At 47.9% G+C, this 12,118-nt stretch overlaps 1 pseudogene; it reads right to left on the reverse strand.

Annotated features, from left to right (window-relative positions):
* Positions 1–33: 33 nt before the first annotated feature.
* Positions 34–3,265, reverse strand: LOC101530014 (dynein light chain 1, cytoplasmic-like; annotated as a pseudogene).
* Between the last annotated feature and the right edge of the window lie 8,853 nt (positions 3,266–12,118).

The raw sequence follows: 12,118 nt of genomic DNA on the forward strand, positions 1-12,118 counted from the left end.
TTTTCCTTTCTATTCTTTCCTTTTCTCTTTTTTGCATCTCCAATATTTATTCTTTTAAAGGAATGAACTGAGAAAAAAACATGGGGAAGACAAGTATGAAATAAATACAAACGTAAGCTGTTGTTGGCTGTTTTATAACCACTAGTACACAGAATGCCCTGCACAAAACACAATGAAGGTTCAAAGACTGAGGTGTTCCCTTGGCAAGGCAGTCTCTGATATTTGGAATTTAGGCTGCAGTTCTTGTTTTTGGATGGATCATTGGGTTTGTGGCTGAGTCCATGCTTTTAACCAGATTTGAACAGAAGAATGGCCACCTGGCCCAGGTGGAAGTAGATGAAGTGTTTGGTTTCATGTGTCACATAACTGCCGAAGTTTCTCCCCACAATGCAGTGCCCAGTGGGGTTGTACTTCTTGACAAACTCCTTCTTAATGTGGCTGCGATATCCTTCTCAATGTTGTATTTCTCCAGCGCTTGAGTAGCGCACTCCACCAAATCCTGTCGCATTTCTTCGGACATGTCCGCATTTTTGATAACTGCCTTACGGTCGCACACGGTTACCGTGGAGCTGCGGCGGGCTGACTACACCAGTCTCCTGGGGGAAGACGCCGACTGTGCTCAGCTCAGGCGAGAGGATGCGTCCTACCAAAGCCGTGGCGCATCTAAGCCCTATTCTGTCCTTTTCTCAAGAGCATTCACCCACACAGAACCCCTCTCCCCCCAGATCTAATTAGAGCTTCTCATTAATCAGGGAAACTCATAATGAAAGACACCAAAACGATAAAATGAAAGATACTTACTTAAAACTAAGGTTTCAATCTGTACAGTAGGAAGACAGACCCATGGAAGAAAATTAGAATAATCAATGGGACAAGAAATAAAGACTGTGGCAGCAAAAGCTTGGGTTTCTTCACTCATCCTGAGGAAGTAAAACCCTTGACAGGTTCCCGTTTGATATCTGTATAAAGGTCATGATTTTTAACATTTGAAAACTTATCCTTTAACACTTTCCACAAGGATAGAAATGATTAATGAAATGGAGTGGTACCAAGTGTTCTTAATTAACCCCAACTACCTCTTGCTTTGGGATATAACTTGTGACTTAATTGAGTGCTTGCATTTGGTCCTTACAGTCTCCCTTTTGACAGTCCATGGAGAAAAAGGTTGTTAGTGTTGCTCTTTTATAGATTATGAACTTGAGACACTCTCACTGAACTCCATATTCAGGAATAAACTGCCAGATACTCAGACTCACCGTGTCCCTCTACTCCTGCAAGCTGGAGTCCCCATGACTTCCCCACTCAGCTAGCAACGAGAGGATTCAGGATTTCAATCTAAGTCCTGGTCACCAGACCACCCTGAAACAAAGTAGGAAACAGAACGGTCCACAACTGAAACCGGAAGTGTCCCTCAGGCCCACAAATAGACACGGCTGCCTCCTGCCAACGGGCCCCAGGTACTGCCAGCCAATCCTGGTTCCCTCCTGCCTTCCTGTCTCTGCCAGGCCTGCCCCCCCACACACACAGGCCGAGACTTCCCCACTCTGCAGACTCCCTGGGGCCATGAGCCAGGTCATCTCAGGGAGGACAGAAGGTCCATTTGGCTGTACCAGTCAGTGCGGGAGGAGGTCAGCAGGGATGTGGAGCTGGTTATGAAGGTGGGATCTGGACAAGCAGCTCTAGTGGCAAGCATGGTGATTTCATCCACACCCTTTAGAGAAGGGCAGTGGCATGATTCAAACTGAACTTCCAAGAAATCCAGCTGTTATTCATATAGAAAAAGAAGTCAAATAGAAGTCCCATGGTAAAAAATATTTTAATTAGTCGGTATGTCACCATAAAAAATGAAATCCCTGAAACAAGCACTTCTGGAGGAAGGTTTGAGTCACAGAGTTAACAGTTTGCAGCTCAAAATCAGGCAGGCCCCAGTGGCTCAACCATTCAGTAGGACTGGAGGATGACAGTGGTAAAGGAACACACAGCAAGCCAGAAAGAAAGAGACAGGCAGGACACACTCCCTTGTGTCCGTGTGGCCTCTCCTTAGAAAGTCATCAGGATTCAGTCCTGAGGCTCTCCCTGCAACAGTCTAGTCACCTTCAAAAGCCCTAAATTCAGAAAACACCATTAGCTGAAGCCTCCACCTGTCTAGCACCACTGACCCCATGACTCCAGCACTGAAGTGTTTGCTGAGTCGGGGTGCCAACTCAGGTTCACACTCCAGCAATACTTACTTCCAATACAGAAATAAGGAGCAAGGATCTGCAACAGCTCGACAGCAGCAAACAGAATGAAAGGGACAAGGTTGTAAGGGTCCAATGGAAACAGAATGGCCAGGATTCTACAGGGATGTGGGAGAGGAACATGTATCAGATGTTCACCAAGGGCCAGATAGGACACAGAGCACATCTGAGTTCATGGGATCCTCAGAAGCCCCATTGAACCAAGTGTAGCCACTCAGAGAAACTAAGAAGTTAAAACCACTTCCCATCTCATTCAATGCATTGCTTCTTGAGTGTATTTGTAATCAAAGAGAAGGCCCTTTAGGGAAGGTCAAAGACACAAATGCAAAAACTAGTGAAACAAGGAGAGTTGGGGATCCTCGAAGACAAGAAGGAAAAGAGGAATTTTCTTGGCTGAAAGCACTACTTAAATGAAGTGACCATGAGCCAAGGACTTGCAGGTGGGTAGATGTCTGTCCAGTAGAAGAAACCAGATTCTCGGGGTGAGGACAAAACATCAGCAGCAGCCACTCCACATTTCACCTGACAAGTGGGTGCTGAGCAGCTTCCCCAGGTACATAGTAGGAACCCTTCCCATCCTGGAAGCCTCCAGCTGTGTGGTCACCCAAGGGACAGGACGCCGAAAGCAGCGATGAGTCCCCACGCCCAGCCTTGGAGGTGGGGTATCTGTTTCCAGTTTGGCCAGTGATTGCTTCCTGACCTGGAACAAAACACTTTCCCTCTCAGCAGCTCAATTTCCTTTTCTATCAAACGTAAACTTCATCAATGGGTCCCAAAGGATAGAAGGTCTACCTTGGATCGTAAAGAAATATGTAATACAAGTTTAAGACAGTATAAGACACACAGAAAAATGCCTATTCCGTAAGTGTTCAGCTCTCTGAAGGTTTGCAAACGGGACGTGTTATGACATCAGCCACCAGCAGAAGGAACAGAGCATAACTGGAGGCTAAGAAGCACTTCAAGTTCCAGGCACTCACCCCCACCAGGCTAACCACGTAGACTTGCTGCACCTGTACTTGTATCATCACTACCTATATTCCTAAATCAGACTGACCTTCAGTCTGATTTAATGCACTCAACATCATTCTATCCTGAGCTAAAATGTGGCCTGTGCTGGTTTCACTGGGTTCCAGGATTCTGAGCACTGTGGTTTGTGGGACAAAACTTTGAGATTCGCTTCCTAGTGAGAGCTCCCTCTGGTGGCTGAAGGTCAAAGAGGAGACACCCATAGATTGGGTTGTGCCTACAGAAGTTGCAGAAATTAACCTTTGACTTTCTGTAAGAGAGAAAGGGAAGTGGGAAAGCGGTCGAGGACGGCCCAGGGATTTGGGACCCTGCACCCGCGTGGGAGACCCCGAGGGGGTTCCTGGTCCCGGCATCGGATTGGCGCGTACTGGCCCGTTGCGGCTCACTTGGGGAGTAAAGCATCTCCTCCTCTCTGTATATCCGGCTTTCCAATAACAATAAAATCTTTTTAAAAAGAGAGAGAGAGAGAGAGAAAGGGAAGGGAGACTTGCAGCCCCCACAGGATCTCCCATCAAGATGTATTCAGAGAGATGCCTAAAAGGGAGAACTCAGGCCTTCCCGGAGAGTGCAGTTCTATGTGAATACGCAGCTGAAGCTCCCTCATAACCATTCAACAATTCCACCTAAAACACATCACTTGCTTGCAAAAGAATTCACTGAGTTCCTTTTAATTGGCAATATTCTTAGCCATCTCACACAATTCTAAACACAAGCTATTGAAACCCATATATATCATACAAGATACACATCACACACCACTGTCTTTCTGTAACTGCTGTCTTGCCATTGTTCCCAAGGGGCATGTTTTCATTTTGTTTCCATTTTGGCTGCCCAGCACTCAACACCCACCACCACACCTTTGCTAGTACCTCCATCTCCTGTTTGGGAAATTCCCCAACTTGTAAGGTCGTGGCAGAAGGAAAGACCTAGTCCCTGCCTCAATTTACCTGCTGCTTCTACTTCTAGTGGAAGTCGGGGGTCACGCTGTCTCACCACCAGCCCAATGACAAGCTGTGACCCACAGTTGGCCAATCCAGTGTTCACGGAGCCCTGACCAAGTGATGTTGAGTCCAAGGGAAGGCAGGAAGGCTGGAGTCAGCACAGTGATTGTAGCCTTGTAACAGCACCGACACCACCAATGACTTTCTGTAAATCCCTCCCATTCCACATTCTGTTTCTAAAGACAGGCAGAGTTGGCTTCATACCATTAAGAATAACAGATATAGTTTCTGCCACACATAAATTGTGGCCACATAGCTTCCCACTAAACCTACCTTCATCACACACAAGTTCTTCAGTAAACAAGGCCACATTTTCTATTATCTCTTCCCATTCCACTACTGAAATAGATGTCCAATGACCCTAACTGCTATAGATGAGATGACCTCACAAGCCAACATATCAAAACTTTGCTGCAAGTTCACTGAGGCCAAAAAGAAGCATCTTAAAATCCAGGGTGGATTTGGTTTTTTGCATAATATAATAAGTTAACATTTAAAGTGCTTTTAAACACACTACAAACACACTTCATGTCTGTCTCACAAGATGTCATGTCAGAATGCTATTTAAAAAAGTCACAGTAGCCTAGCAGCTACAGTCCTCACCTTGCATGAACCGGGACCCCGTATGAGCACCGGTTCTAATCCCAGAGGTCCTGCTTCCCATCCAGCTCTCCGCTTGTGGCCTGGGAAAGCAGTCAAAGACAGCCCAAAGCCTTGGGACCCTGCACCCGCTTGGGAGACCCGGAAGAAGCTCCAGGCTCCTGGCTCCTGGCTCGGTGCAGGTGTCGCCGTTGCGGTCACTTGGGGAGTGAATCAACAGACAGAAGATCTTCCTTTCTGTCTCTCCTCCTCTCTGTACATTCTACTTTGCAATAAAAATCAATGTCACTTTAAAAGAAGTCACAGCTAACATTAGGTTTTAATTAATGAACCTTGCTTCACAAGGCGGTGAGGAGTGTTCCTGCCATTTAGTGCCAGGCCTATCTCTTACACATTTGTCTAATTTTGCACTTGCACACCAACATAAGTGGAGCAGACCATAGCAACCTCTAGTCCAGTTAGTTTTCCAACTCCCCCCTGCTAACTCACTTGCTGTCACCTCCCGGCCAAGGACAGCCAAAATACCTTACAACCACCTTAACAGATGTTCTTCTTACACCACCATCACAGCAATTCAACTTCCTTCCTAACCATCCCTGGCGGTGCTCTCCATGGAGCTTCCCCAGGTGACCCAACCCGTCAGCTTACCTGAGACACGGGTCAGAGTGTACATACAGCAGCAGCTTATGTGGGAGCAGCGCGGGACAGCAGCCATCATGTCTCCCGGCATCCACCGCTGCGCCAGGCTCGGAAGACCAGATGAAACGCCGAGCCTCATCACGCACTAACTAGCCTTACCTCCTCAACAAGCCAATTACTCTCAGCTGTAGCTTCTTTACACTTGAAACTGGGCTATTAATAGAGCTCACTGTAGCGTTTGGAGGGGGATTAAAGGCAACAACATGTGTAGGACTTAAGGCCCCAGCAGTTACGAAGTCCTGGGTAAAACAGGTGTTTACTGTTACTTTGCCTTCAGCACGTGCGCATGGCGAAGATCTTGCCATGTGTCTTCACAGCCACCCCATGGGCTCATGCATTCCTGTTTGGGTTTTGTTTTGCTTTTGTTTCATTTCTGGCAGATGATCGTCCCTCCTCACCTCATACTGCATAAACCAGCTGTCTGGGATGCAGGGGCGGGAGGAAAGGGGGAACCTTACTGACTGGGATGCGGGGTGGGGAACCTCACTGACTCCTGCACACCCCTCACCTGGCATAAAGAGTCCAGCGCTGTACGGGGTAGGCAGTTTCTCCCCAGGCAGCGAAGAGGACTCCGTGCTCAGCTTGACAGGGGCTGGGTGTAACCCTGGGGCAGGTGGGCCTGGCCCTGAAGCCGGGCTCTGAGGGCGCCTGTCTGTGAAGTGAGGAGATGGGGAGTGGGGAGCGGGGAGCTGAAACCAGGACAGCCCAAACACAGGACCGAGGCACTGGCTGTGACCGTGGAGCCAAGGAAATCCACTGGAGCTGCTGACCAAGAGTAGGCCTGATGGACTTCGTCAGGCTCCAGAACCTTCTCCTAGCCTCATCGGTGTGCTTGCTTGGAAACCTACTCTTCACAAGGAATTCTGCTACTTCGGTTCAGCAAAGTATCCAACCTTGATAGCTGATCACATTCAGTGCAGAATTACGGAGTGCTCCTCTGCCATCCCCGCCGAAGTCTGACCCCCCTGAGCTGGCTTCAGCAGTCCTGTTAGGCCACTTTGGCCAAAACCCCCAAGCTCTGATGATTTTCCTGTGTAATTTTCTAGCAAATAACCCCATCCTCTTCCAGGACTATACATCTCCTATTCTCCAAGTTGAGTCTACTCTCTGTTCTCCAAGAGAAGAGCCCACTGCAGGGGACCCTACATCTTTGTGATGGTCCCTAATACTATGTTTAATAAGCATCATCAAATAGTTCTTCCCTCAACAGTTTCCACAAAGGATTTCTAGCTTCCGGATGCTGAGCTCCAAACTACTAACCTAACCAGACTACCTGAGGCTACAGACAAGAACACACAACAGAGAACAGAAAAAGATTCTGGGGTAAAGTGAACATAAACATCCTAGGATATCAAGAAAAAAACCCTGTGTTTTAATTAACATATATATAATCCCCTTAGCTGTCTGTTACCCAAGAATGGAGTCCACTTAGGTTCCCCATTTAAGGCTAAATGGACCGGAGTCCAGGAAAAGTCACCACGACCTGCCACGGAAGAAGCGAAAGGGAGACAGACGAAAGACCGACAGGTCCCCCTGCCGTGACTGGCTAGCATGGTGACCCATTCATGCCCAGTGCACAGGCAGGCTGTTCCCCCAGCAAAATGGAGGAGAGCCTAAACCAGCTCCAGGATGCGCCCAAGGGCTGCCCGCCGAGGTCCTGCTCCTCTTTCAACATTAAGCCCCTACGCTGGGGTTCCCTCTGGACACGCCCCGCCTTCATTGAATCTCAACACTCAATTAGAGGCCCCATGAGCTGCGCCTCTCCGTGGCAGTCACACCCAGCGGAGAGTCCATCACAGCTGACACATCCATGCAGTTTGGTTAAGGGGACTCCTCCTACATTCCTGCCCTTAGCGTTGGGCTGGGAACTACTGCGTCCGAGGGGACGCCGTGGCAGCCGCCTGTAGCCCCCACGTCTGCGTCTGCGCGAGCGAACTCCAGCCGCCCCTGCTGTTCCTCAGTGGCCTCGCAGTCCCACTCTATCTAAGAACCACACTGCCATCTGCAGGCAGGACACGCGGAAGGGCTTCGGGCGCAGCCGCCTGCCCTGCCTGGATGCTGGCAATCCACGCTGCCCACCTGGGCCACGGCGCTGCCCCCATCTCCCTGCACGTGGCCTCCTTTCCTTCAGAATTCCTTCCCTTGTTTAAGCACGTGTCTTCTGCCACCACCCGCCATCCGAGCATACTGCACACTGCCCAGGACAGAGCGAGGGGTCCTGGAGAGGACCAGGTCGCCTTCTGTTGGGCTCACCCCTTCTCTAAGTTTAGGTCTGGCGGGTCACATTCCCTGTCTTGAAACGTGTTCAAGGTTTGTTCAACACTTCAGAAATGAGGGTGCATCGTAGTCACAGCATGTGATTTGTGGAGATGGATCGGACCTAAGCATTATGATACTCTGCCTTCACAGTTACTTCTCCAGTGAGGAGAAAAAATAAGTTTCCTTAGTAAGAAACAAATCTCATTTGGATAAAAGACAACCAGGATATCTTCCCGTAGGCGAGTTTGTAAACAAATTGGTAAATCCGCGCAGTGGTAAAAGAAATGAGCTATAGGGTCACAAAATAGTCACATAGGAATCTTAAATACCTATCTCTAAGTGAGATAACTCCATGTGAATAAGTCACATGCTTCATGGCTCTACGTATGTGACGTGTGGGAAAAGCAAAAGAGACAAGGAAAGGACTGGTAGTCGTCAGGAACATGAAACAACTCTGGAGACAAGTGTGTGGGGGCTGGAGAGTCAGAACAAGAACTGCACCTGAGCACCGCGCCCGGGGTTGACAAGGTCTTCCCCTCAGCGGCTCACACTCTGGGTAGTACCAAACAAGTACTCTGGAATTCAACAATTCAGTGACATGCATGCTGGCTGCTGGGTCCATGTTTCTCACAGATGGAGCGAGTGGTTATGGGACGGCAAGAGACAACGATCATGACTTAGAGCAGGAAAGAGGGAGGATCCATGTTTAGCCTGATCTAGACACAGAAAGCTACATATGGAAACGTGTCTAGATGTGCATGTGTATAACACACACACACACACACACACACACACACACAGAGGAATGTATCAGAGACAGGGACCAATGGAAAGACCTCCCAGTGGCTGAAACCGGAGCAATTTGACACACAAAATTAACAAGGTAGCATAAATTATAGTCCAAAGTATAAAGTGATTATTCATGTCTATATGTTTATTAAGAAATAAATAAATGTGGAACAAGAGACAAATCTGGGGGGCTCGGCAGCGTGGCCTAGTGGCTAAGGTCCTCGCCTTGATCCCATATGGCCGCTGGTTCTAATCCCGGCAGCTCCACTTCCTCTCTCTCCTCCTCTCAGTATATCTGACTTTGTAATAAAAATAAAATAAATCTTTAAAAAAAAAAAAGAGCACATGGAACATTTAAAAAAAAGAGAGAGAGATAAATCTGTGGGTGGGGGGCCCGGCGCCGTGGCCCAGCGGCTAAAGTCCTCGGCTTGACCGCGCGGGATCCCATATGGGCTCCAGTTCTAATCCCGGCAGCTCCACTTCCATTCAGCTCTCTGCTTGTGGCCTGGGAAAGCAGTCGAGGACGGCCCAAAGATTTGGGACCCTGCATCCGCATGGGAGACCCAGAAAGAAATTCCTGGCTCCTGGCTCCCAGCTCTGGATCGGCAGCACCGACTGTTGCAGTCACTTGGGGAGTGAATCATCGGACGGAAGATCTTCCTCTCTGTCTCTCCTCCTCTCTGTATACCTGACTTTGTAATAAAAATAAATAAATCTTTAAAAAAAATCTATGGGTGGAAGAATTCCAAATAACTTGTGTAGATTCTTCGCCCTGAAGAAGGTTCAGCATGCCTTTCTGCTCCCTGAGGTTGGACTGCAGGTGGGACTTCCTTGCCCAGAGCACAGTATTGAAGGCAGCACGACCGAGCAAGCTTCCAGTGGAGAACCACCTCAGGAGACACCGGTGGTCAAGACGGACAGTGGGAAGTCCTGTTGAAAGCATGTGCCAGTGGCAGGGTGTGATGGAAATGGCTCTTCCCTCTATGATCTTCCTCCTGAAAACCCAGAACCAGGGTTTAAAACCCTCAATTCAGGAACAGTCCACAAAAATCTGCCAATATTGCTCAGCACTGTCAGGGTCATCAAAAACAGAATTTGAAATGACCTAAGGAGTCAAAACAACTTTGTTAGTCAACTTTTGCTAGAGCAAAATACTTGGGGCCACTTATGGGCAGAACAGCTAATTCAGCTCAGTTGGACATTTCCAGGGCATGGCGCCTGTATCCATTCAGTTCAAGATTCTTGGAGGCCGGAAATGGTGGCATCACACCTGGGAGCAGGCAAGTCATTAAATCTCAAACAAGGGCAGACGGAATGAGAGGAAGGCAGGTTTAAGCTTGCCTCCTTCATAACAATCTCCCCAGAATGCCAACGGGGTCACAACAGAACCGCAGCCGGCAGCAGCCCCTTCGCCTCCCCCTAAGGCCCTCCCTTCACACATCCCCCCTCAAAGGTTGTGCCAGCCCCCTTGAGTGACACCCTGATGGGTTAAGCCTTCCAGTTGCAAGGGACCCTAAGGAGAGGTACCAGATTCCAAACACAGCAACAGCCCAGTGTGTAATGTGTTATCCTGAGAACTAGGCACAGGAAAAAAAAAGACAGACATGAGAGCAAAAGCTAAGGAAATCTGAATAAATATTTAGTTACTAATGATGCATCTACATGAGTGTTTTCATTATGCAAATACCCCAAAGGAACATAAAATGTTAGCCACAGGGAAAGACTGCCACAGAGTGCGAAGAAATTCTCCACTGTTTCCATAGCAAAACTAAAACTATGCAAAAACAACAAGGCTTGTGTTCAAAAAGCACGATGTGAGAAAATGGGGAGATGTTGTGGAAGGAGGAAAGAGGGGACAATAAGCAGAGAATTCAACACAGAACACATCTGTCCTCGTTGTAAAATGTCAGCGCCTGTGTCGTGCACAGCTGGTGTTTATACACTGCTCGTGACGCGTCCAGCGCTGTGCTGGTTTTTCTGTTATTTCACTTCACTCTCCCCATTATGCCACAGTAGGTGTCATAACATGCCCACTGTAAGAACAATGAAAGCAGAGCTCAGAGACAGCTGTTGCCCAAGAAGGTGCCCAGTTGTTGAGTGGCTGGACTGCATCTCTGTTCCCATGATCCAGTGTGCTCTGAACAGGTTCGGAATGTCACCATCCATTCTATCAATAAGTACATATTCACTGATAGTCTTTTATGTGTCCAGTCCAGGATAATAGCTTCTGTTGGACCTAAGGAACTACAAGTTTTATTGAAGAGACATAATACAATAATATTTAAAAGAACTATCAGTTACAATCTGTGAAGAAAGTAAATGCAAATGAAACTCAGGATGAGGAATTCCTGCTGGGAGGCTACGTGGGCCTTGAACCAGACTCTGAAGAAAGGAAGGAACAGAAGGATGAAGAACGGCGCCAACGGCTTCAAGACCCGCTGGCAGACAAGCCTCAGGAAGGTAGCACTCTCTGGGACTGAGGATCAGGAGACTAGCAATGCCCATGACGTTGGCCTCAAACAGTCCCTTTCCACCCCAAAAAAGGATATTTATAGTCCATTCTTACCGAGTACAGAACATCCTACATTGAGGAGGAACCTTGCAACAGAGCACTCTGTACCATAGCTTCCCCTTTCAAAGAGAACACTGTGAATACTCTTAAAATTGGCATCTCTCCCAAGTCCCTCTGCACAAACACACACACAAACACACACACTGGCATCTCCCCCAAGTCCCTCTGCACAAATACACACACACACACAGGCATCTCCCCCAAGTCCCTCTGCGCGCACACACACACACACACACACACACACACACTGGCATCTCCCCCAAGTCCCTCTGCGCGCGCGCACACACACACACACACACACACATGGGTTCAGCTTCCTGTTTGTCCCCACTCTCCCCCAAGCCAACAGGCAGGAGCTGGTGCCCATCACTCCTCCGCCCAGGGCCCTTACTCTCACACCACCCTCGCCCCACACTCCAACTCTGACCACCTACTTTGCCCTCCTGGTCACTGGCAGTACTACCTGTTTTTAACTTACGACCTGTACATTTATCACAGATTTAACAAACAAACACAGCCTCAGGACCACAGCCTCACTGCCATCCTGTTGCTTCTGAAGAGTTGTTGGGGAAAATTCTGAGGGCAACCTAAGATTTTTTTTTCCATTGTAAATGACTGAGTTTTGCTTGAGCAATAGAAGTTTCATTTTTTTTTCCTTTAAGGTATGATTCTTACAGTACTCATACGTCTCCTTGGACATTCTGGATTTATTTATTGAGTTAGATGATATGTTCCTTTAAAGAGTCATTGCAAACTTTTATCTCAGAATGTTTTCTTGAATTATAGTTTTTAATATTTGCTCTATTTCCTTGCTTTCATATTTCTTGTTTGGGGAAAGCTGTTGTACAAATGGAGAATGGTTTTTGCCTATCTCCAACACTTGTCACTTTCTTTTACGTCCTTTTTATTCACGTTGTTTTTTTAGCTTTTCC

This window comes from Ochotona princeps, chromosome 13, assembly GCF_030435755.1.
Source record: "Ochotona princeps isolate mOchPri1 chromosome 13, mOchPri1.hap1, whole genome shotgun sequence".
Classification (NCBI taxonomy): domain Eukaryota; kingdom Metazoa; phylum Chordata; class Mammalia; order Lagomorpha; family Ochotonidae; genus Ochotona; species Ochotona princeps.